General features: G+C 48.9%; 1 long non-coding RNA gene across 1 annotated transcript; it reads left to right on the plus strand.

Annotated features, from left to right (window-relative positions):
• Positions 1–329: 329 nt before the first annotated feature.
• Positions 330–11,262, plus strand: LOC142795652 (uncharacterized). The gene is made up of 4 exons (XR_012893195.1): positions 330–431; positions 528–551; positions 8,571–8,597; positions 11,239–11,262. It is a non-coding gene; the product is annotated as an uncharacterized LOC142795652 (long non-coding RNA).
• Positions 11,263–26,139: the final 14,877 nt, after the last annotated feature.

The raw sequence follows: 26,139 nt of genomic DNA on the forward strand, positions 1-26,139 counted from the left end.
AGATAGATAGATAGATAGATAGATAGATAGATAGATAGACAGACAGACAGACAGACAGACAGACAGACAGAGACAGATAGATAGATAGATAGATAGATAGATAGATAGATAGATAGATAGATAGATAGATAGATAGATAGATAGATACGCTCAAAGTCGTTGAAGTTCGCTAAGAAATGCTTCGCATTTAATAGATACGTTCAATGTCGCCGAAGTTCGCCAAGAAATGCTTCGCACTAAGAAAAAAAAAACGTGGCATTTTCTTTTTTTTAATGTCGATCTAAAGTTCAGTTGTTTTTTCAACACTTTGTTTTTCTCGTGAACAGGTTCCCCCTCAAAAGTGGCTGTGCTCAAGGCATCGACCACCACACGGCGCTGAGCTCCTAAGCAAGTCTCGAAGCACAAGCAGCGACACAAGAACGAAATCATGAGTGAGTACAGAGATTCGAACCTGATGATCCACTATGAGATCCATATATGAGAGAAAACAATATCACATCGAAATAATGCCTTTTCTTTTATTTCAGCTGAGATATCGCAGTACAGCGTGGGTAAGTGCACGCCCGTCATTGTGGCTCCTGACGCTTCTTGATTCGTCGCCAGTTTTTTTCGATGCAGTTCTCTCTTCTCTTTAAGGCGAAATATCAAATGACTCGTTGCGCGAGCTTATTGAGGAAAACATGACAAGTGAAGGAAGTGGTACAAAAACTCACGCGACTATATACTCCGTTTCACACATCAGGTGCAACGCCGTGGAAGCTATGCAAGAAGCTTGGCCAGCGAAACGTATCGCTCTACGCCTCTCGTCGTTCGCGTGTACTCTGATTAGTACTGGTCAGTGTTGCGGAATGGGCACCGCCATTCTTTTCCGATTCTATTCCTCAGAATGAAAAACTTAGTCCATTTCCACTCCGGGAATGGCCTGGCATTTCCATTTCATTCCTGCGATTCCTCAAATGCATCGATTTTATTGGGTTAAGAATGAACGCCCCATAAGGCTGATGTCCTCAGATGTATTAAAAACTGCAAACTTACGCAAAACACAATACCAAGATCAAAGCCCCGCCGCGGTGGTCTAGTGGCTAAGGTACTCGGCTGCTGACCCGCAGGGCGCGGGTTCGGATCCGGCTGCGGCGGCTGCATTTCCGATGGAGGCGGGAATGTTGTAGGCCCGTGTGCTCAGATTTGGGTGCACGTTCAAGAACCCCAGGTGGTCTAAATTTCCGGAGCCCTCCACTACGGCGTCTCTCATAATCATATAGTGGTTTTGGGACGTTAAATCCCACATATCAATCAATACCAAGATCAAGGCCTATCTTGTGCAGTACAACCTCTTTACTCATTCCCATGGGGGTTGCAGTTCTTTTGCTGCCTTTATACTTGCATGTTCCCTATGTTTGAACGAAATTCTGATACTTTATTACTGTTTTGGCTTAAATGTGTCAATGCTAAAATGACAACACAGTGTATTTTTATTCTGAAAAAAGTAGCGTTCAAGAACAAGCAGTTTTGTCACACGTCTGGACTAGTCGTTATATAGAGAAAACTAAAGTTTGGTCAGTGAGGAACAAAACCCTCTACATTTGCAGGTGTTAGAACGGTGCTTAGCTCGGGCACCTTGGCCGTTTGCACCGAATACGGAATACTGGCCGCAGTGTTCTTCAGAACTGACGATTTTCAATCGTGCCGAGCAAGCATGAAGTGGCTGAGGAGAACTTTTTGTGTTCGCCTGCGCGCACGTATTCATTGCCTTCCTTGTCGCAAAGGTTAATTACGTGCGTCAGACACTAAACTGCTCGTGAGATAAAGATCAGGCTGTGCATAGAGTATCGCGACATTCGAGTGGGATTATTTTATTTATTTATTTATTTATTTATAGAATACTATGGACAAAAAGTCCTAGCAGGGTGAGCATACATGAAAAACACTAAATAACAGAATAAAACGTGGTTGCAACGCGTTTTTTACACGATTTCTTGGCTATAAGACAGACGGCTTATGACTTTAAAAAAAAGTAACAATTGAACAACAAGGTGATAATACAATTCAAGGAAGTCACGGAAGAAGAGTATTTACACAATGGTCAAGGGCGTTGAGGAAATGCTTCGGTTAGTTTATTCCAATCATCTATTGTTTGTGGGAAGAAGGAGTACCGAAAAGTATCAGTCCTTGCTAAGATTGGCGTTAGGGAATGAGGATAGTGGTGTCGAGTGGTCTGCTTAACAAGGGGGATGCGTATGCTGCAATGTCTAAGGGTAGCCTGTGGTTTACTATGTCTGAAAGAAACTGTAGCCGACTTTTTTTTTTCTTCGAATTTGTAATAGTTCTATACCATTTGCCGTTAGTAATGCAGTGGGGGAGTCGGTTGACATAAATTTACTATATATGAATCGTACTGCTTTTCTTTGATTCTTTCTAGGTTTTGAACGTTAATTTCTTGTGTGGGGATGCCAAACTATGGAGGCGTACTCAAGTTTAGGCCTAATTAAGGAAAAGTAGGAGAGGAGTTTAACACTAGGCGGAGCAGTCTTGAGCTTGTGGCGGAGAAGGCATAATTTACGGAAAGCGGCAGAGCAGATGTTATTTATGTGCAAATTCCAGGATAAGGTACCTGTTAACGTTATGCCTAAGTATTTATAGGTGGCTACTTTAAGTAAAGGTGCTTCAGCTAAATTGTATGTGTAGTCTAATGGGACTTTTTGCGCGTTATGGGGAGATACACACATTTGTTTGCATTAAGAAGCATTCCCCATTGTTCACACCATTTTGATACATTGCCTAAGTAGTATTAAGATCACATTGGTCACTAATGCAGGTTACATCTCTAAACAAAACACAATCGTCAGCAAATAAACGAATTTGTACCGGGTGCTAATTACATTGACAATGTCATTAATGTAGACCGGAAACAGAAGGGGGCCTAGTACGCTCCCCTGCGGAACGCCAGAAGTCACAGGAAGGCAGCCCGATTGTTTTTCTCCTACCTTAACATATTGGTTGCGGTTGAGTAGATAAGCTGAGATTCTGGAGATAAATAATTCTGGTATACCAACTAACCAAAGCTTTATAATTAGTTTGTCGTGTGGAACTGTGTTGAATGCTTTACTGTAGTCTAAGAATATTACATCAATTTGGCCGTTAGCATCAAGACAAGCTGCAAAGGTATGAACGATCAATGGCAACCAACGAGCAGGGATTTGTTTTTTCGTTCAATATCCGCTGGCATGATGTTTTTTTGTACACTAACTCATGGATCAGTTTCTCTTTTACAAATAGACCGATTGTTCACACTTTTACGCCACGCCTACCCTTGGCTCCGGCTAACTAAATGTGGACCCAAAGAATGAGCTGCGGCCTTCAACTTTAAAAGAAAATTACACCATCTCCCCTAAAGGGAGTCACGAGGAGATGTGAAACAGCAATCGGGGTGCACACCAAATTTCAGTTTACGTTCACGCGGTGTTTCCGTTAGTGTGCGCGGTTAGATCTAGTGTTTGTGTTGTTGTTACGTTGTGTTTGTGCATTCTCGAGGAAGTGTCGCTTGAATCGTGCGGTCACTCGGTCGGTCCCCGGCCACTGCAGTTGTCTCGAAAGCTTCGCTACCCTCGCCGTAGACTCGCGTTGTCTCTCAGTAGCGGCAGCTCGACGCCGACGCTTGGCTTGCGTTTTCCCTGGCGCGGAGTTTGGGATCACCTAGCCTGCGGAGGCACTTGCGTTCGGCCTCGCGAGCCCAGCGCCGTTGCTGCTCCGCGGGCGATCTAGATCTCGGCAGATGTTGGAGTGCAACCGGCGCCGACGTTACAACTAATCTGAACGGGAGCGAAGCGAGAATCACAGAATTTATAGAAGCCGTGGAGCGCGCGCACTTACATAAAATGGTTGAGGGAGAGGAGAGAGTGGGTTTACACGTGCGGAGGAGCAAAGAAGATGACCGAACGCCTGCGTGAAGGAGGAGAGTGGGAGAGAGGAGGCGCATGCGCAGTGGAGCGCGGATGCCACAGGATCAAGCTTGCTCACAAGACGTTTCCCGTCTGAAAAAAAAAAAAAAACACGTTCACAGGCATACATGACTAATTTGAGCGTGATACTTCAGTAGTAGAAATGAATGGTGTAGCGAAACGTTTATCTCCAATGCCTTATTTGCTTGGTGATGCGAACATGAACATGTGCTCAGCCGTAGCAACCGAGCGAAGAAGCAAAGAAAGAAAAGAATAACGATAATAATGAAATGGTCCCACCCCGGAGCACTGCACTCTATGAAGAAAAAAAGGAAGAAGGGTTTAGAAGGTTGCTTCATTAGAAGAGTAACTAACCGTCACACCCATTATTACATTTTAGGGATAACTCCGCAGCCACTCTGCCCTCTCGTGGTTACTCAAGAGAGCTACAGTTATTTTTAGCAGAACAAAAATAAGCTTTTAGTTGACCTAACTAGCATTTTGAAGTGTGTGCAGGCATGTGATTAGATCAAGCTGGTTTTTCGATTGCATGTACAATGAATTCGCAAACCTAACATTCAGAAATAAATTGCAGAAAACTTACAACAAGCACACGGGATTCGAACTCACGGCAATTCAATCAGCATACGCGTACGCTAACCACTACACACGCCATTTTTTCTTTATTGAACCACTACACCCCGCCATGCTATGACGCCATCTGGAAGGAAACATCTCTATGTATGCATCAACGGGTCGTTTGCACAGGACACAAACACTTCTCCGGTTACTCCAAAAACGGGCGCTTTCCTTCACCAGGAGAAAAGTGCCCCTTCTTGCCGTGCCATGTGGAAACTTTTGCACTAATTTCGTCTTTTGGAGGAGCAAAGCACCTTTTTCGGGGTAACTGCGCACTGACTCCGAAAAACGTTTTCGAGTGGAGGAGTCTCCTGGGTAAGAGCGTGCGTTACCTGTCGCTAGCAGTCTTCGGAATTAAAAAGAGACTTCCCACCCCGCCCCCCTTTTTCGTATTTATCGGCTGAAACAAATGGTTCTAGAACAACGACAACACGTCCGGCAATTGGTCACTTGTTATTTGTCAACAACTACGTCGTGAATGTGTGCTACCACGTCCGGCAATTGGTCACTTGTTATTTGTCAACAACTACGTCGTGAATGTGTGCTACCTTGCGTCATAATGACTTCGCCACAGATCGCTTTGCACTTGTTACATCGTTATGACGTCATCACACGGCATCATCAATGACTTAGATCACGTGGGTTTTTGTACCATTTGTTGTTCGGAAGGTTTCAGAGGGGACAAGCAATGCAGCACAATGCAACGTCGGTGCAACTTTACGCTGTCTCCGACAGCGCCTCAAAATGCTTTTCAGCAGATCTGCTCCCCGATGGTACAACCTCTAATGCCTTACCAAGTGTGCTGCAGCGCATCGTCCTTAAGGGAGTACTGACACAAATCTCAGATATATTTAAATTGTCGTTACTTAATACGGCTACCTTGAAGAGAGAGAGATAAAAAAAGAATCTTCAAATTTTGATATCAAGGGGCGGCTTCTTATTGGCGAGTCATTGTAGCGTGAGCGCTGTCAAGTGGAGACAGCAATTCGGAACGTATACGTAGTAGCGGCAGATCCATCGTCTGGTGCACATATAGCGTTCGATGAGCAAATTATTGTGACCCCGACCGTGATATTTGCGGTCTTAGGCTGGACGCGGAACTCCTGCAGAGTTTAAAAACTCTGTGAAGCTTTGTTGACTCCTCGAGATCGCGCTGGACCAGGCCTGCTGGTGTTCAAAGGAAAAAACGCACAACAACAAAATGGAATATATTACCCGGGTTTTCTGACTCCGTAGTGTAGAGAGCCTTAAACAGCGAGGAAACGCACAGCGAGGAAACGCACAGCGTCGTTTTAAATGTCTCAAAATTGTGTAAATACTCCTTCAAGTGTTACAGTACAACATACTACAGCACTTCTTTGTTTGTCATAATTTCTTCGCAAATAGAAGGTAGCGATGCAGATTTGACCCTATATTTGACCAAGCTCGCTTTTTTTTTCTCCCTTAGAAAGCTCAGCGAAACAGAAGCGTAACAGAACGTGGAAGTGTCGTAGGTTTGTCCGTAATAATTTCGAATCATATTTACACGAAATCCATTCAAGTGTCTTATGCCGGGGTCTACTGCGGCTCCAATGACGTATTTCTGTCACGGATATGACGCTCGAAAGTATACATTAAGAGATGACAAAGAAATCTAGGAGAAATAAAACTCCCAAGCATTTCCCCGAGGGTGAACATGGTTAAGTGCGAATACACGGGGTGATGCTATGAGGGGTATTTATTAATTCGCACTATTATATTTATTAATCACACTGTGGTGCCTTTATGGTGTAATGGTTCCTGGGAATCGCTATTTGATCACACGGGGGAGTTTACGTTAACTCACTGGCGAATGCCAACGGATTTTAACTCTACTCCCCCTCACGACCCGCTCTCGACGGGAGACTGAGAGAGAAGGCGGGCGCGCGAGAGAGAGGGGTGCACGCGCAGCTGCAGCTAGCGAGGAGAGCGGAGGAGCGAGCGAAGGGGGAGGGGGTATAAGGCGCCTTACTGACACCGATATCAGCGTCGCGTCCGTGGCCCGCCAAGTCCTCTTTCTTTTAAAGATAGAGAGAAGACTGCGGACGCCGCCGACGGCGGTGGATGGTTTGGGGTCGCTTATAAAGTGTATTCACACTTAAAAGCTCCGTCCTCAGGAGTCAAGCGTACGACCCCTCATTCCACAACACATGGCGCAAACCGACTCGGCCACACAGCGTCCGTTCCTCAGCTTGCTATTCGTGAGCTATTCATATACGTCTTTAGTGCTGGTCAGAGATTGGTGACGTTAGCCTGTTCTTACTATGATGACGCGAAGAGCGCGCTCTAAAAGCCGCCGCCCCACACATTGCTATGCGCGGGCGCTTCAACGAGGCCTCGTAGCTCACGCGCGCGCTCCCACCTTTTCATCAGGGTGGTTTTTAGGTCGTGTGCTTTCACCACAAGTCCGCGTTGAAGTCAGGCAGCACGAAGGTCACTTCGGCCACTGCACCGGCCGCGCTTTCGAAAGGAGCGCGCTGCTCACACACAGGCAACAGTTGTGACCGTGTTAATCCGCACTCATCCCGTGTATAGCTGTGCGTTTGTTCCATGCGCTTTTGTTTGTGTTTCAGCAGAACGCTTCAAGTGTCAATTGATAGATATGTGGGGTTTAACGTCCCAAAACCATTATATGATTATGAGAGACGCCGTAATGGAGGGCTCCGGAAATTTAGACCACCTGGGGTTCTTTAACGTGCACCCAAATCTGAGCACACGGGCCTACAACATTTCCACCTCCATCGGAAATGCAGCCGCCGCAGCCGGGATTCGAACCCGCGCCCTGCGGGTCAGCAGCCGAGTACCTTAGCCACTAGACCACCGCGGCGGGGCGCTTTAAGTGTCAAGCTGTCACAGTTGGTAGTTTGAAAAGGAGGGTACTGATTTTTAAATAGAAAAAAAAAATGAAAAGTGAGCCCCGCAACTGTCAGCATCAGAGTGTGAAACCTCAGCATGCAGTAGCTCACAGGGGAAGGAATGAGAAGGAATTAAAAGAGACAGAGAAGCAAAGTTTGTAAGACGGTTAGGGAAGTCTGTGGACGGGTCTCTGATCAGCGAGCGAGCATCGAAGAGAGGACATCGTGGACGAGACAACCGCCAGACATGCAATAAGCCGAGCGTATCCCCGTGGTTAGTTCGGGCTCATCCTGTGTATGTTCTTTTCATGCGCCCTTTCTGCTTCAAGAACGTGCTTCAAGTTTCGAGCGGCCTGCCGCTCTTCGCGTCTCATTACATGTGAAGAAAGCTGCTATAGAGCACTCATTTCTTGGGCCCGCGATGTCGAACCAATGCACAGCAAACGCTCAAGTATACCTCTGTAAAAACATATTTCGCCTTCGTGTTATAGCGATTTCTATCACAAATGGGTTAGTTATTTTTCCTCTTGTACTTGCCGCTTATACAGATGTGTAGGATTTAAGAACAACCATTTTCCGGAATTTAATTAGGTAAAGAACCAGAACTTTTTACTGATAATGTATTATTAATTAAAATGTGAAGGGACATAATGCCACGAGTGTTATTTTGAGGCGTTCAATTTAAACCCACAGAGACTGCAAGCAATACTCGGTGCAGATCGTGCCTCAGTGTTCGAGAATCATCACGTTTGTAGTGTATCGATCGTTTTGTCAAGATTGCGCAGGACGCGAACGCTCAAGCTATCTACAGAGCTTGTGCGACTACCAGCGATAAGCCTCGCGTGATACAGCGCGCTTCAACGATGATCACATTAACGGCGACCTGCGCTCTGCGCGCCGAACGGTGTATTTAGGGTGCATTGCTTGCTTTAACTTGATTTTCAGTTTCACGGCCAGAAGCTCGGTCAAATGCAGTGTTTCACTTTCAAGAAGCACACTGCTGTCTTCGTACACGTCACGACCATGTGACAGCAAAATCGGTCAAATGCGTATTTCGCGCGGCCGCATAGAGTGACGATTGCCTAATTTTAATGCATTGATGTTCCTGTCTCTCTTACAGCTGGCAGCCAGATGTCTCAAGTGTCAGGTAAGTTTCTGATGGTTACCTGCTACACACTTTTACTTTTACTTTTATGCTGTATGCATGATGTAGGGGTGCTATCACCCTTTCTACTGTCGTTTTCACCCCATGCCACTTGCGCGTCTCGCGGATTCAGGCTTAACAGCCGCCCAGTGAAAAGTTGTTCTGTTCCCGCTGTTTAGAGTTAGCGCGAATGCGCCAGCAGCGCCACGTGATCGGTGGTGGGGTATAGGCCAGCACACGAAAAACTGTAACGAGTCTTTTTTTTTTTTTTGGAGGGGGGGGGGGGGTTCTGTTTGTTGCGGGCGCTGACGGACGTCTCCAGCAATAAGGGTCTGTGGGTGGCGACACCGCAGGTCGATTTCCGCGGATCGCTCGTGGTGAGTCGAACGTCGGTGACGCCGCATTCGCGCTACCTTGCTGTTATCCTCGTGTGTTGTATCGGATTACGGTATAAGGTTGTTTTCAGCGTGTCACTAGGGAAATATTTGATTCGACTGGTGATATCATCGTTGTAAAAGTGAGGGAATAAATGTACAGGTCGGTCCACTGTTAGAGGTAACACGTGAGCACGTAGCCTGCACATCAACTGACAGTTGAAAAAAAAAAAAACCCCGTTCGCTTTCGGTGTAATCTATTTCTGAACAAGATAGCGAGTGACGGCCGCTAGGCAAGCGCTGCTAGATTGCACTTCCTCTTCGCTGCGATGCCTGCAGTGCGTCGTCTTCTGCCGACAAATAGGTGACCGGTAAAAGAGCGAGGGATTGTGGGATGAACCGTCTGTTACCGGCTTCCGGTTCGAGAAGAGTAGACGACGGTGAACCGCTTCGCCGCAAGGCTCAGATTATTCGAGATTCGCGTGCGCGGTTGCCCGTTAATCTTCGTCCAGATAAACCATGGTCGGTTGTTGAGCCGTTGGCTGCTCCAACTCGAGCGTGAAAGGCAAACGCATGAATCGATTGCCACAAAACGAAGAAAGAAAAATGAGGTGGACCGCGGCTGTGAAGAGAGCCACGGCGACAGGTAGCCTTGGGTATACACAGAACGTTAAATCCAGAGTGTGCGAAAAGAATTTCATCACATATACATGTGTATTCCACACTAAAAAAAGCCTACGTATGAGTTTGCTGTGAATATCATATTGAGAATTAAACTGTCGCGCTGGCGCGCCTACCAAATATATTAAGGGAACGCGCGGGCGAAATCTACCTGCCATACGAGATGTGCGTCGGGCATTGCACCCATATATATGACAAAAAAGGGAAAAGCTTCGCTCAAGAGTGAGTTAACACGAAGCGCTGGAGGAGTGCATTTACGTTTATCTTGGTCAAACTGTGCGCCAGGACGGCAATCAAAGGAAGAAGTGCGTTAAACATGCGCAGGGTTTAGATTATTCGGTGCCGTCCATGTCTGACTGTATTGCTTTACTGCCGCCATGCCACGCAGCTTAATCAAGATCAGCATTTATATAAGCATATGGCTTCGACTAAGAAATTCATCTCATAGCCCGCACAAGGTGAGAAAAAAAAGATATCTCAATTCGCTCAAAAAGTGCTGCGCTTCATGCCGATCGACCGGCGATGTCGGCCGAAGCAGCCGAAGCAGCGATCCCGAAATGAACATTTAGCACACTGCTACAGTCATCCCCATCCCCTGAGATCTTTAAAATTGTGATGTTTTATCCGCAGTAACGTATCATACAATGAAAACTGTTTTCTGTATCGACTGATCTGCTAGCCAAACTGAAAGTACCCCCGAGCAGCATAAGTGCATTGCAGATCATCTTAGCACAATAAAACGTTTCCATACCGTTAATTGCTTTCGTAGCTTGCAATTTTCACAATAACGGTTAGCAAAAACAAAAAAAAAACTTCTAAAGCACCGACATTGCACGGAGAGGTATTTATTTTTTTTCAACAGGGCGGTACGAAAATGCGCGCGTTCCGCTGCTAATCAGCGTGGTGCGTCGAACCGGAAGCCGTCGTATCCCACAGTTCCCTGCGATTGCCCATGTTATCGGTCACCTATTGAATATGCTGTGCGAGCACGGCGCAAGCTGCAGGCGTTGCCCAACATCGCTAGCAGGCCATGAATCGTTATCTTGACTGATGACGCGGAAAGTGAGCGTGTTTTCCTTATAGCTGTCCGCTGATGGTGCTCTAGGCAGCCGCCGCAGAGCGCAGGCCACGCGCTCGCATTCTCTCTAAAAGTGGACCGACCTGTACAAGTCTTCGGTTTTCAAGACCGCGAGACAGCGCCCGTTTGTTCCGAGAGCCGACACCACCGAAAGAAATTAAAAAAAATCTAGTATCGGTTTCTCTTCGACTAGTATATCACTCTTCACTGATGATTTATGCGTTTTGATCAGCTTCTTGAAGTTATAAAAACGTCTCCTTACCCATCTGTTATCCAGCGTTCTTATCTAGTAGCTAACGGCAGAAAAAACTGCACAAATGAGACCATGCGATGTAAAAAAGAAAATCAAAAAGCACACTTGATGATAACAAGAAAAGAGCAGCCAGACACAACACAAACGCAAGGAGAAACAAACGCAAATCAATTCTCAGCAGTTCCTTACATTTTTCAGTTAGGTTGGAGCTGGCTTAAATTTGTTAATTGTCCCTTTCTTTTCTCTCTCTCATTTCAGGCTTCGACTCCAGCAGCACTTCGGGTAAGTCTTACCAGCATCCGCATGGTTGCAGATGGCATAACTTAATCGGTGCTATCTCTGGCCACGGCTCTCTAACTGAAAACGCGTAATACTTCAAACATTTCAGCATCAAACACCCTATCCAAAGAATGCATCGCTATTTAGTCGGTCACGCGTAATTGCATACTTCGCGACACGCCTTTACGCAAAGAAGGATGCAGCGAATAACCAATCATTTCAGCGCCTTAGGAGCAATATATATATATATATATATATATATATATATATATATATATATATATATATATATATATATATATATGTGTGTGTGTGTGTGTGTGTGTGTGTGTGTGTGTGTGTGTGTGTGTGTGTGTGTGAAGTGGCATGTAAGAACATATTCCAAATAAACTTTAAAAAATTGACAGCCTAAAAAAGCGCAATTATCCGATTTTTTCGACAAAAGGTTATCTTTATTATACGCGTAATATTAATAGCACGCATGAATAAGATAAACCAGTGCTTATAGCAGTATTTTTGGTACTAAGGCAAAAATAGAAATGATACGAATGGCCTTTTAAAGCCTACTGAACCATAACGTCCCGACAAGGTGCTTGTGTGCATACATGTGTGTGCGGTTGAACATTTGATGCAGGGGACGGCTTTATGCTCTCCCATAGTAGAGTACCTATTCTCTAAATCGTTAACCACTTTTTTCTAAACACAGGTACGAGCTTCTCGTCACATGCTCGTGAAAAACATCGTGACGTTCTCGCGGCCACAGAGTTTCCTAAATTTAACTAGAGGGGACTCTGCATGGCGATGCAATCGTTCAGCGACCATGGGAATGATTAGTGCGCGGGTTTGTCTAGTCTTCGTACTTGCGAGCGGCAAATCGAACTTGTGGCTTCGTTTATTGCCGTGTTTCGGTTTTGTTTCGAAGGAAAGACCTAACCCTTTTAAACTTTGTAACCCAATTCAAAATGATAAGCCTAAAATAAGGCGATGAATTACTATCGCTGAACATTTCCTCATTTTTGTTTAGTGAGAAGACAGCTTCAAGACACACAAACACACACGGAGCCAGAAGTACGAAGATTAGACAAATACGTGCACTACCCATCATTCCCAATGCTCGCTGAAGCGCCGCGCGTTGCAGCTCCCATAGAAACTATAGCGCCAGAGTTCCCTCCATTGTATATTTAGGAAACCCTATGCCCGCGGCCACTCTGCTCTGAGACTCCAATGGTGGCACATAAGCGGCCATTTTTCGTCCTTAGGTGTCAGACAAACGGTATCAAAACTAGGCATACTGGTGCATGAAGTCACCCGCATCAATACCGCAGCATGAGGACAAATTATATAGTGTCAATGTCAGGAGGTCTTCCATGCGTAAATCGACTTTAAGATTAAAAAATATATATGTATATCTAGAGCACCTTCTCAGCATCACAATTGATCCAAACCATGTCTGTACGACAGAGATCAGTATGTCGAGGTAAAGTCAGCTTCGAAAAGTTAGCCTAAGTACTCTTTAAGTCATAATTTGCCGTTTTCAGATTGCAAAAATGGTGTATGCACAACCAGGTTTAAGTATTCTTCTATAGTTGGACGCACCTCAGACGCCTGCGGCGGCTGCATTTCCGATGGAGGCGGAAATGTTGTAGGCCCGTGTGCTCAGATTTGGGTGCACGTTAAAGACCCCCAGGTGGTCAAAATTTCCGGAGCCCTCCACTACGGCGTCTCTTATAATCATATGGTGGTTTTGGGACGTTAAACCCACAAATCAAATCAAATCAAGCACCTCAGACGCCCTTCTTTTTTTTTTCATTCTTTCCAGTGGCAGCTCCAGAGTAAGTAAATGCTCAGTGATAACGCCACTTATTGATATAGATTGTACAAACGTGATAACAAGCTTGTGGCACGCGAATTTTGGAGTCACCGAGAGTGCTTCAGGGGTGCTTCAGCGACGTTTTTTTTAGAACATAATGTTTTTCTTAACAGAAAGATGTCAAGTTCGATAAGTGCCCGTAATTGTATGAAAGCACATAAATTACAACAAAACTTGACTAATGCGCAGTTCAACTGGCCAGTAATGGCAGTTATTGTCAATGGCAACATGTTCATAGCTATTGAGACGACATTGTCGTATCAGTGTTTGAATCAAACTTAAAGTCGGCATCTGGAACCCTGCAGTAGGCGAAAATACGGTGTTCTCTAAACGGCAAAGCTGGCTTGCAAACCGTTCCTTGCCCGACGAACCAAAAGACTGCCGTCATCATAAGCGTGTATGTGCCACATAAATTTGATTAAACACCACCACTCACCACTGGTCCGCCAAAAACGAAGAAGGCAGCAGTCAGGCTAACAACAAATGGCTGCCAAGCAATCATTGTGCCACAGCGCGAAGATATATCTTCGCTCACGTTGTACACATATGTAGAACGAGAGCATAATAATTCGAACAGCAGTGAGGACTTCGAGAAGACACTGCAGCGGTGGGAGGCGTGTACGCCATCGACGATGTGCCCGTCGGTATCTGTATCGTGCGCCTAGTCTTCGGAACTTGTAGATCGATGTCGTGTAACTCTCTCTGGTTTAACTAGGACCTTTCTGTACTGAGAAGCAACCTAGAAACAACTAGGTTAGTCTTCAGAATTACCCAGGTCTGCTTTTTAAAGACTTGCGCAGCTTATTTAAAGCTTCGCCGGTCTGTTTTTTTCCCTCTTGCAGACATATGTGTGGAGCGCCCGTAGTCCAGAGCAAACCCAACGTCTGCATGAGACGTGTCGTAACTATAGTGTGACTGCCCAAACAATCTCTCTCATCAGTTTCCTTTAACAAAAAACCCACACATTATTATATAGAAGGGGCACACGTAAAATCCTTATAGAATATACGTACTTATTAATTACCTGTGCTTCCAGTGTGGACATTCCAATGGCGCTCACGCAAGCATCTTACCACAGGTGTTTGGAACGATGTTTTGGCTCGTGGTTGCGGTGGTGCAGAAGCAGTGGGAGGCGGAAACAAGATGGCGAGATGTAAATTTCATTGAATCAACTTGTCGGGGAAGTTCCCGTGTTATAACTGTAGTCTTTTATGCCTGCGGAAATTCGACATCCGTGCTGCCTTCCTCCTTGTTCCCTTCTTCTTCACAATTTGGAAATGAATCACGGCTTAGCGTGCGTGTCCGGAACATGGCCACCCCAGCATCTGCACCAGATGTCACGCTGCTGTGACAAGACTGGGAATCGATTGGGGAAGTCTTTATGGGGCTAACGTATACTCGGAAAACAAAAAGTCGGACTACAAGATACTGCATGGCGTAGACTGACAGCGTGCAGAGCGGTCGTTGGTCGTCGCGATCCGATCAACTGTAAGGCACGTCGAAATATGTTCTTGTGGCATTGAAGACTCCAGCGTTTTCGTTAGTGCAGGCCGCGTTAGTTCTGCAATAAACTCCAGTGTTCATGTTGCACGTTACAGTGTAAAATAATGTCTGAGAAGCTTCCTAGGCATTCCCGTATGACTTGCACAAGACAGTAGTTATACGAGTCACTGCAGCCTTTAGAAAAAAATTTAAAAGTCGGCGAGGCTTCTACTGTGTCGTGAAACATGGAAACTGTACTGTCTTCAAGACTAATCTGATCGCTCATAGGTGGTTCCTATAGGCTTTAGCTAGGCTCGAGTCTAACCGCAGAGAGTCAGACACACGAAACGCATGCCCCAACTCCCGAAACAGGAACTCACGCTGAAACCAAACGTTCGCACCTCTCGTAGTTCTTCTATAGGTACATCGTCGTTGTCATCGGCCTTCCGTCAGTTCGGGGAGTTCACGCAGCTGCCATTGCCTTTCGCGTTCCCTAGGCTTCTTTCGTGATACTCAGGGTGTTCGGCTCCCCGTCATGTCATCACACGTATTTGTTGTTGTGCTAACTGTTACGGTTTTAATTCTTAGATATTCACGTCATGTCTGTGGCACGTCCTCGTCGAGGATGGTAATTTTTTTAGGGGGGTCGTTGTACGAATAAGCCAGCTTCGTTTTAAGTGGAAAAAGAAGCGCACGAGGCGGTGTATACCTCACTGTCAACACAATGTGCTTGTCTTTGTCCTCTAGCTTCACTTTTGTTCATTTTGTTGCGCTGTTAACGGTGATCAATCAATAATTCTGCTTGGTTGCACGCTTTTTCGCGCGCAGTGACGAGTCCTCGTTGTCGGCTGTGACCATCTTGCTTGCGATCTTCTTGATCGGCGGTGCCGTTATGGTGATCGCCTTCATATTCCTCAGCAGTGACGGTGAGTTCTCTTTAAATCGCGTTCAGTAGCACTGATAGGTGATTTCATGATTATGAAACATCACATCGAAAGGACACGCAATGCTGACGATGAGGACAAGCGCCGGACGAAAATTTCCAGTGGCCGCCATGGCTATTAAAGGCGAAGCAAAGTGTTTCTTAGCAAACTTCGGCAGTTTGATATCTATCTATCTATCTATCTATCTATCTATCTATCTATCTATCTATCTATCTATCTATCTATCTATCTATCTATCTATCTATCTATCTATCTATCTATCTATCTATCTATCTATCTATCTATCTATCTATCTATCTATCTATCTATCTATCTATCTATCTATCTATCTATCCACCTACGACATTTAGCTCTCCTGACCATTTCGATAATGGTATCGATACCAAGCTTGGTATGGCATGACATGACTATGGAGGACATATCTGACTGGTCATAACAGAAAAATCTTGATATGTATGTCATGAATGTCATGATTTAGATTTCATGGTCCTGCAGCTCTTGCGGTGGTTTCCTTCACATGGCATGTTGCCAAACTGATATGGCATATCACGATTGCATGGCGAACACAAGTGACTGACCCTAACATGAAAATCATGACGTGCGTGTCATGTAAGTTATTACTATACGCCACGCACATTGTTACACGCACATTACTACACGCCAGCACCAGCTTCACATATACCAAATTTGGTATTACGCAACGCAAACGGACGATGAAGGTAAATGACACGTCCAAACATGATATATGAGTGTCCTGTAAAGCATGACTACATGCTACGTTCATAGCATGCTCGCGGCCCTTTCGCTCGCACAACGTATACCAAATTTGGTATTAGGTGACGTGAACGGACGGCGAAGGTAAATGACACGCCCAAACATGTTAATCGTCATATGAGTGCCCTGTAAGGCATGACTAAATGCAACATTCGAAGCGTCCTCGTGGCCGTTTCGCTCACTAAGTGTATAATCTGGTATTATTTGACGTGAACGGAGGACGAAGGTAAATAACACGTCCAAATATGATAATCATGATTTGAGTGTCTGGTAAAGCATGACTAAATGCTATGCTCGTAGCGTGCTCGCGGCTGTTTCGTTCACTGAACGTATACCAAAATTGGTATTATGTTACGTGAATGGACGACGAATTTAAATGACACTTTGATATGCCGGGGAGTCCACACCGAACGTCATTGTATCTGCAAAAGCAATCTGTGTCAAGGCCAGCGAGCGAGCCTGCCTGACGCCATCACCTCAACGACGTCATCGAGCCCGGTGGCACCGGTCTGTCTTATGCACCGCACTGCGAGCTGTCTCTACCCATGGGCGAGGGGCGCTGCGAGCGCGCGGAGCGAGCGGTCACGCTTCACATCGGCTCCATAGGAAATGCTAATTTTCGGCGGACCATCGACCCCTGCAGGACTAATTTTGGTACGTGAGTGATCAACTCGGTGAGTGGACCACGTCAATACCAAATTTGGGCCATTTCACCCAATTTTGGCAGTTTTAGAGCGATTTCATGTGCGAAGCGGGCGAGGCCCCGCTATGCTTAACGACGGCTACCTTAGCTCCGACCATGTGCTCGGTCGGCGCGGCACTCGGGGTGGCCTTGGAGGCCTCCCAGAGCTCTCCGGGCTTCGGAACGACGAGGAAGACCAACACTACGAAAAATTCCAAGCCATGGACACCTCGGCCGCGGATATAAGTGCGGATTGTGCTCGCAAGAGGCGGCGTGGTCAGCTAGGCCTAACCGCCGCGAAGAAGAAAGCCGCCGAACAACCGACCAGATCACGACTCGACGCCAGCGGGGACTGCTCGACGACGATCGGCGACGGTTTCCCGACCACCACCGGCATCGGACAGTGTGTTACCGCGGTGAACAGTGACTGTGACCCGCCGAACTCGTGTGCGGGTTGGACTGTAGTGGCCTCTCGACGCGAGAAGAAACGGCAAAAAACGGGCAGCCCATCGCAGCGGGATACCCTAACCACAGGTGAGCCGAGCAAGTATCTCTCGGCTTCGAACGCTAAGTTGAAGGAGGAGCGTAGGCGCGAGCAGAAAGCGCAGTACGTTGCCAAAGTGAACGCTACTATGGCAAAGTCAGCCCGCATGCCTACTTTCGCCAAGAAGACGAGCACCGCGTAGTTGTTAGGCCTCGCGGGGGACTCGTAGTGAGCGGCACCAAAATGACCACGCTGCGCACAGCCATCATAACAGCGGCTAACATTAAGATTGAAGAAGCGGGGGACGATTCGTTTGCGCCGAACGCCATTCAGAACATTATAGTGCTGAGCACTCCTAGCGAAGCGAGATCATTTCGCTACGGATCGATCCGTAATATCACGGTGGAGGAACACGTATGAAACGTTTGATCAAGAGCACCCCAGACAACACCTCACGGGGTGTAATAAGTGGAGTGGGCAGAGAGGAACCCGAGGAACAGATCACTCGGTTCCTAGTGAACAAGCATAACCCCACCGTTATGGCCGCACACCGGCTCGGAAATTCTGAGTCGGTGGTAATTCTATTTGAAGGAAACAAAGTACCGCGCTACGTAAAGTATGGTGGCTTTGTCACGAAGTGTACGCTGTACAAACAGCACCGTGAAGTCTGCACTACATGCGGTCAGATAGGGCACAGGAAAGATGTGTGCCCAACTCCGAACGCTAGGGTGTGCTTCGCTTGCGGTAGAAAGAACCCAGGAGAAGACCATGCAGAATACTGCAAACCAAGATGCGAGTTCTGCGGCGGCTCCCACGTCACGGGCGCGGGCAAATGCAAGAACAAATTCAAAACGCCGCTACAAATCAAGCAGCGGCATAGGATAACACAGAACACCGAAACTATAACCGAGATGGCGCCCGCGAAAGCGCCCGGGGAGGCTGCGCTTTCTAGAAGATTCGACTTCCCGGAGCCGGGAGCCAGCGGCACACGTCACGAACAGAACGGCGTGGCGAGCCGCGATAGGAGCAGAGCAGGACCGGAGGACGTGAAGTGGGCTGACGCCACCTCCAGAAGACCGAAAGAAGCGCGTCCGCCAAGACCGGAGCCGCAGGTGCAAGCGTACCTGAGCCTGACAAACAAGTCTGACGTCAATCGCGTGGCGATGACGCAAAAGAGTGGGGCCCCGAACAGAGCAGCAGCTGCAACGCTGAAGGAGCCTGGCAAGATGTCAAGCAGCAGCGGCTGCAGCGAACAATGCAAGAAAGAGACGCGGGAGTTGTAAGCTACCGTTAAGAAAATGGAGAAGGCGATGGAGGAACTCCAGACGGCGATGGCGGCGATGCAGCTCACCATCAAACAACAACGAGGCGTCATCGACCAACAACGAGACGCCATTAGAAGGCTTCAAGAGGGGGGATCAAGGAACAAAGCCACCAACAAGATGGCGACAGACGCCGATGAGGATGACAACGGAACCCCAACGAACATCGCGGGCAACGCCTTTGTCAACACTAGAACCCCTAAGACCTACCAATTCACCGCCAAAGCGAAGGCTCCGAGAAGGGCATCCATGGTTGCGGTGGCAAGAGGGTTGGAAGCTCAACCCGAAGAGGAACTAGAAAGCAAAAGCAACGGGGAAGAAGATGATAGCGCCTCGGTCATCTTGGTGGCAGCTACAAACAACGGAGACAGGACCAAACCTCTCGGCTACGGGAGCTTCAGTAAGAAGATCGGTTGGAACGCGAGAGCTATAAAGAAATGGGGCAAGAGCTTCGAGGGCCTCGAGCAGAGAATCCTCATGAAATGCACCCAAGTCATCCAACAACAACTTGCGCAAACGATTCAGCTCCAAATCGAGCAAGCGCTAGAGAGGGCCCTGAGCCCCGAGAAGCTGCAACCGCTAATTGGTGAAGCGGTGCATCAATATTGCCAAACACAAAAGGCTCTCCCTCATAATGGACAGCAACAATAAGATCAAGATCTGGCACTGGAACGCCAGCGGGTTCCGGTGCCGAAAAGCAATCCTACAACAGTACTTGATATCACTGGCACCGACGGCTCGCCCGGACGTGATAGCTGTCCAAGAAACCCACACCGAAGACACGCCGACGCTGCCAGGGTATCGGACACACGCCTGCCCCCCGTCCGCTCGCACATGCGGGAAGGGTGTGGTGCATGGCGTGTGCACGTTCATCCGGAAAGGCATCGCCCACGTGAAACACCAACAGTTCCTGGACATCAGGGACATCGCCATCGAGCTGTGCGTCACCAAGCTAGCGATTAGCGGCAAAGGACGAGGAGCCCGGGGTTGGAAGAAATAAGAAGACATCAACCACCGTCTTCATCGCTAACATCTGTAGCAATCCAAGACATGGAAAGCAGAAATTCAAAACTCTCTTCCATAAGATCAAGAGTGCCACATCACAAGCACAGAAAGACCTGGCCAGAGAGGAGACGCTGCCGCGGTAATATGTGGCGATTTCAACGCCCAACATCGAGAGCTCGTCTACACGACCACCACGTCCAAGGGCAGGAACCTTCTCGAAGACGCCGGCGAAGCCGAGTTCACGTTACTGATCAATCCTGCCCATCCATCAAGGATCGGAACATCGGTTGCCCGGGGTACAAATCCGGACCTCACCTTTGCGATGCTGCCCGAAGGTGGCACCGCGAAGTGGAGGAATACGGGAATCAACCTGGGCAGCGATCACTTCATAATCGAAATTGAATTACCGCTGGCTCATCTCAATGGAAACCCGAACAACGGCAAAACATCAAAGCACAAACTCGTCGACTGGAGCAAGTTCCGTAACACAGAACTCGGCGAAGTCGACAATACCGACGAGTGGTCAGCGAAGCTGCTGGCGGCAACAGAAGGGGCCACCGAATAGATCGATGCACCCGAAGAAATCGAAACCATGGACCCGAGACTAGCCCACTTCCTCGAAGCCAGGCGCTCGCTCCAAAAGCGTTGGCGGCGGCAACGTCACAACAGAAAGCTACGAAAGAAGATCCCAGAACTCGGCCGAGAAATCGAGCGACACAGCAGGCAGCTCTGCTCACAGCGGTGGTTTGCACTCTGCAGCCAGGCTGATGGGCAGCTTCACCGCGGCGGCACTTGGAAACTCCTCGGGCAACTGATGAATGAGACCAAGAGCTGCGAATACCAACGTACACGCATGGCCCAAATCCTACACACCACCGCTCGTCAACTGGGCGAAGAGGAGATGTTCAAGCGACTCAACGAGCGCTACCTCCCGATCACCAGTCGCGAAGACCACCCAGACTACGCCAGCCGGCCGAACCCCCACCTCGACCGAGATCTAGAGGAATGGGAAGTGAGGCAGGCGGCGCAGGACCTGAACTGTCGTTCGGCCGCCGGACCCGACAGAGTTACTAACAAAGCTCTACGCAACCTGAGCGACTCAGCCATCACATCACTGACACGCTACTACAACGAATGCTGGCATAACGGCAAGCTGCCCAAGGCCTGGAAGACAGCAAGGACGATCCTGCTGCCAAAACCAAACAAGCCACCGGGTAAAGAGGTCCTGCGTCCCATCTCGCTCACGTCCTGCGTAAGCAAGGTCCTGGAGCACGTTCTTAACACCCGGTGGAACCGTTACATGGAAGCGCACAATGTCTACCCGGACTCAATGCTTGGCTTCCGGGCCAAGTTGGGAACGCAAGACGCCATGCTCCTGATCCAACGAGAAGTCCTTGACCCACCGTGCGGGACTCCAAAGAATGACAACCGAGCGATCTTGGGCCTGGACCTGCAGAGCGCCTTCGACAACGTTAGACACTCGTCGGTCCTGGCTCAGGTGTCCCCCCTGGGGCTGGGTGCAAGATCGTACAACTACATCAGAGTCTTCCTCTCTCGCCGCACGGCCAGGCTGGAGGTGGGAGGAACGAAGCTCGAAGAACGAGAGCTGGGCAATGTCGGGACCCCACAGAGCTCGGTCATCTCCCCGTTCTTGTTTAACATTGTCATGATCGAGGTGGCCAGGCGTCTGGAGGCGCTGGGCCCGGGGATCCGACACTGCCTCTACGCCGACGACGTAACCATCTGGGCCACGGGTGGAAGCGACGGAAACATCGAGGCGGGTCTGCAGGCGGCGGTGGACGCCGTGGAGTCCGCACTCTCGGGCACGGGCTTGCGGTGTTCGCCACAAAAATCGCAGCTACTCATCCTGCCACCACCTGGGAGGCATAGAAAGCAGGCAAGTCGAGAGGCGGCCGAGAACATCATCGTGCGCACCAGTGACGGTATGCAGATCCCACACGTCCCGGGGCTTCGAGTCCTGGGGATGTTCGTGGACGGCACCCAAACCAACGCCACGGCGGTCAAGTACATCACAACCAAGATGGGCATCGCAGCGCGCCTGGTCAAGCGAATGTCGTCCCGCTACCGGGGCATGAAAGAGAGGGGGCTCCTGCATCTGCTTCAGGCTTTCGTTATAAGCCACGCGGCATATGCGGGGACCTTTCACCGCTGGACCGGCACGGAACGAGCCAAGATAGACGCTGCCATGCGGAAGGCTTACGTGGGGGCTCTTGGACTCCTACCAGGCACAAAGACAACGGCCTTGCTGTCTCTGGGAACACACAACATGCTCTCGGAGATCAGCGAGGCCCAGAGAGCTGAGCCGCCTGAGCGACACAGCCGCAGGCAGAGGATTACTCGATCGGGTGGGATTATTACCTCCTGGAGAACGCCCGGGAGCAGGACCGTACGGGGAGATAGAAGAACAAGTCCCCCTGAGCGATGAGGCAGCGAGGAAGATCATTATCTACCCGCTGCCAAAGAACATGAACCCAGAAAGGGATGCGGGCAGGCGAGCGGCGAGAGCAGCGGTGCTGGCCCGTCAACATCAGAGAGACGAGGGCGCAGTCTACGTGGACGCCGCAAGATATCCGGGAAGACGCAACGCCTTTGCAGCAGTGGTGGTCAGCGCTACTACCGGTAAACTACTATCAGCAAGCACCGTGCGCGCCCGAACAGCCGGCCAGGCAGAGGAGGCGGTGATAGCCCTGGCCACAGGTAGGCCGGGCACGCGCACTGTGCTAAGCGACTCAAAGCAGGCAATCAGGAATTTTGCCCGAGGCATGGTCTGGCGGGGCACGGAGCGGCTAGTGACGTCCATCGCGGCTTCGCGGGCTGCTCGCGGCGCCGCTACAGGGCCAACCATCGACCTAAAATGGTTCCCAGCCCACATGGGACAACTGGCTCCCGACATTGAGAACCGCAACGAGGAGGCGGACGCTGTGGCCCGTGATCTCATCACGTGCCAAACCGTGGCAGCACGTCTCCCTGAAACCAGCGGTGAAGAACGAGAAAAAGACCTTGATCCCCTCACCGACTACGGAGGGATCCTGGCGGCCTACAGAGAGGCCAGGAGAGCCTTTCCGCCCCCGCATCGTGAACTGTCGCGTGCGGAAGCAGTGAAGCTCCGACAACTGCAAACGGAATGCGTGCTAACGCCAGCATTGACCCGGCACGTATGCCCCGACATGTTTGTGGACGCAAAGTGTAGCGTGTGCGAACATGAACTAGCCACCCTCCGCCACATCATGTGGGGCGGGTGTAAGAGTGGTGTGAACAATGGGAATGGGCAGTGCCAGGACACCACGTATACCGAAGAGGTGGGAGCATGGATACGCTCCCAAGACTCAACCACACAACGAAGGGCCATCCAGCGGCTTGAGGAGGCCCTCGCAAAGCAGACGAGAAAGGGAACCGACGCCCCGGACAACGGGAGTGGAGGAGCCCGAGTATCCAACGCCTAGCCGGAGCACAACGTCCTCAAGATCTAGGGCCTGGGACTATAGGACTATTAGCCATAGTCTTCAGATAGGAAATACCCGCGCCCTGCGCGGCCGGTGACTTCCCGCACGCCGGATGCGCGAAAAATGTTGTTTCTCTCTCTCTCTCTTTACCCATGGGCCTGATAGCAGCCCGACGATGCAATGGACACCATCCAGTCTGGAGAGTCTTATGCAATGCGTGGCAAATACGGCTCGCTCACGGGTGCAACCGAGCGCAGCGACTTCGGATTGGAGGATCATGATGCCACCCAGTGGCGGGTTCCAATTTGAGAAAGGTGACGCCACCAGCAGCAGTTCTGATTCGATGGTGATGCCGTAAGGAATCACCCGCGGCCTATAAAGAAGCAAGTGGCGCGATGTCAAGCAGCTGACGTATGCGTCACAGAGAACACATCTCGGCTCTTCGAGTCCCTAAGCTGTCGGCCCCAGTGCCGAATATGTAACGCCTCTATTTCTATGCTGTACGTTAACATTGCCTTAACTCACCATCGTGTTGTCCGCTCGCCTATCAGATCTGCGCAGAAGCAGCCGCGAGCTGAGAAATGCGCTACGACACAACCATGGTGGCCTGTAACTTCGGCACACTACGCAACAGCGTCGGCGGCGGTGCGAGTCTTAACAGTGGTGGCAGTGGTGGGACCACCCGCCGCCAGTGATATTGGTGTTGTGATGCCTGATGTTTTCCCCTCACTTTACCAGACTGCTCTACCATAGGTTAGAGTAGTTTACAGGGGGGCAGTGTGAAGCTTTAGAGGAGCTTTGATCGTTTAAATCCAAGTCCGAGTGCTTCCAAACCAAAGTTATTGCGGAGGGTGTAAACGCGGTAGTGTTAAAAATGACTTGCGCGTCTTGCTTGTCGACTTATAGTTGGTACAGCAAGTAGATTTTTAACAAGGGCAAACAGCAAGAGGCTAGTGTGAACGATGGAGAACCTTAACGTGAAGGAACTCGTGAAAATTTGTGAGGGACACGGCCTTGCTTAGGGCCGTGCGAAACGAAAGCAAGCGATCGTCAAGATCATGAAGGATGCAGGAGTGACAGCTGAGGAAGTAAATGAGGCCTCGGTGGATATCAAAGCACGCCACGAGGAAGCTGAAAGGCGAGAGGCTCGCGAAAAGGAAGAAGCCGAAAAGCGAGAAGATTGCGATCGCTAAGAAGCAGAAAGGCGAGAACGCCGTGAGGAGGCCAAAAGCATGATGGCCTTGAGATAAAACGAATAGAATTGGCGATCCTGAAGTGTTCGCAGGCGCCTAGCGTAGTTTCTGCGATGGTTCAGGTCAGCAATAAGTGAATTCGGGACCAACTGCCACCGTTCGTGGTAGGCGAGGACATGGCGAAGTATCTCGTGAAGTTTGAACACATCTGTGAGCGAAATGCCTTGGAGCGGTCTCTTTGGGCGCAAAACCTGTTAGCTCTACTTCCTGTAGAGGTGTCTGACGTGATCACGTGCTTGTCGAGGGAAGTGTTGTAGAGTGAGCTGTCAAGGGCTGATCGAGAAATGCTCATTCAATAGCAGGGTGAGGACCTCTCGATTAAAGCGCTATTGGGAAGCGTAAAATTGGGAACAAAAAAGGAGAATGCTTCTTTTTTTTTTGAAAAGGCAGTGCTCCTGTATCGGAGATACGCAAATGTGCAAGGTCACAAGTATGAACACAGTATGAGGTGCCACAAGAGTATCGTCACCAACTATTGGAACTGGCGCATGAAAACGCATGGGCAGGGCATCTCGGCATAAAAAAGACCAAGGCTAGAGTTTCCCTTGAGTTTTATTGGCCGAAATGCTGGAAGGATATCGAAGACTTTGTACGCTCATGCGACATTTGTCAGAGAGCGGGGAAATACACGGACAAGTGGAAGGCGCCCATGAAGCTTGTGCCAATTGTCACGGAACCATTTTGGCGCCTAGTATTTGATATTGTCGGGCCATTGTCAGAGTCAAGGCAAGGTTGTCGGTACATACCGACAGCCCTCTGTGAAGCCACAAAATTTCTAGAAGCGATACCACTTAACGAGCTCAATTCTCCTCATGTCATGAATGCTGTGTTCTCTATATTGGCACACGTCAGATGTCGTTCTGAAATTCAATGTGACAACGGTTGTGTCTTCACTAGCTACCTTACCTCTACTTTTTGGATAAATGCGGAATAAAAGTAGTGCACAGCTCGGTCCATCACCCGCAATTTAATTCGGTAGTGTATATGCATGTCGTCCTGAAATGGATACTAAGAGCTCTTCGCTACGAGCAAAAACGTGACTGGGAAGCTCGTATTCCTCCCGCTATGTTCACTTTGAGATCCGCTCCTCACGAGAGCACTGGTTTTAGCCCTGCAGAGCTTGTGTATGGCAGGAGTTTGAGAACATCATTGCGAATGCTACCCGAGTCTTAGGAAAGATTAGATGAGGACTCTAATGTAGTTGCGTATGTTGCCGACCTCCTTCGGAGGCTTGGAAACATGAAAGATCTTGTGGAAAGCCACATGAAGCCTGCAAAAATGTTGTCGAAGGAGTACTACGACAAATCGGCGAGGAAACGTACCTTTCAAGTAGACAGTCAGGTAATGCTGCAGCGGCCGTCCAAAAATAACAAGCTTGAGGTTCATAGGAAAGGGCCCGCCAAAGTAATGTTGAAGCTTTCGGATACCAATTATGAAGTAAAATTAGGAAGGTGGCTAAACAAAATTTACCACAGTAACTGGATGAAACCATACGCTCAACGTCAAGTGGTCGTAACTCTGCTTTTGAATGCTTCAGAGGACGAAGAAGCAGAAATTTTGACATCTAGTGATGTAATCGAAAGGGGATCAGAGATAATCT

Source organism: Rhipicephalus microplus, unplaced genomic scaffold, assembly GCF_043290135.1.
Source record: "Rhipicephalus microplus isolate Deutch F79 unplaced genomic scaffold, USDA_Rmic scaffold_789, whole genome shotgun sequence".
Lineage (NCBI taxonomy): Eukaryota > Metazoa > Arthropoda > Arachnida > Ixodida > Ixodidae > Rhipicephalus > Rhipicephalus microplus.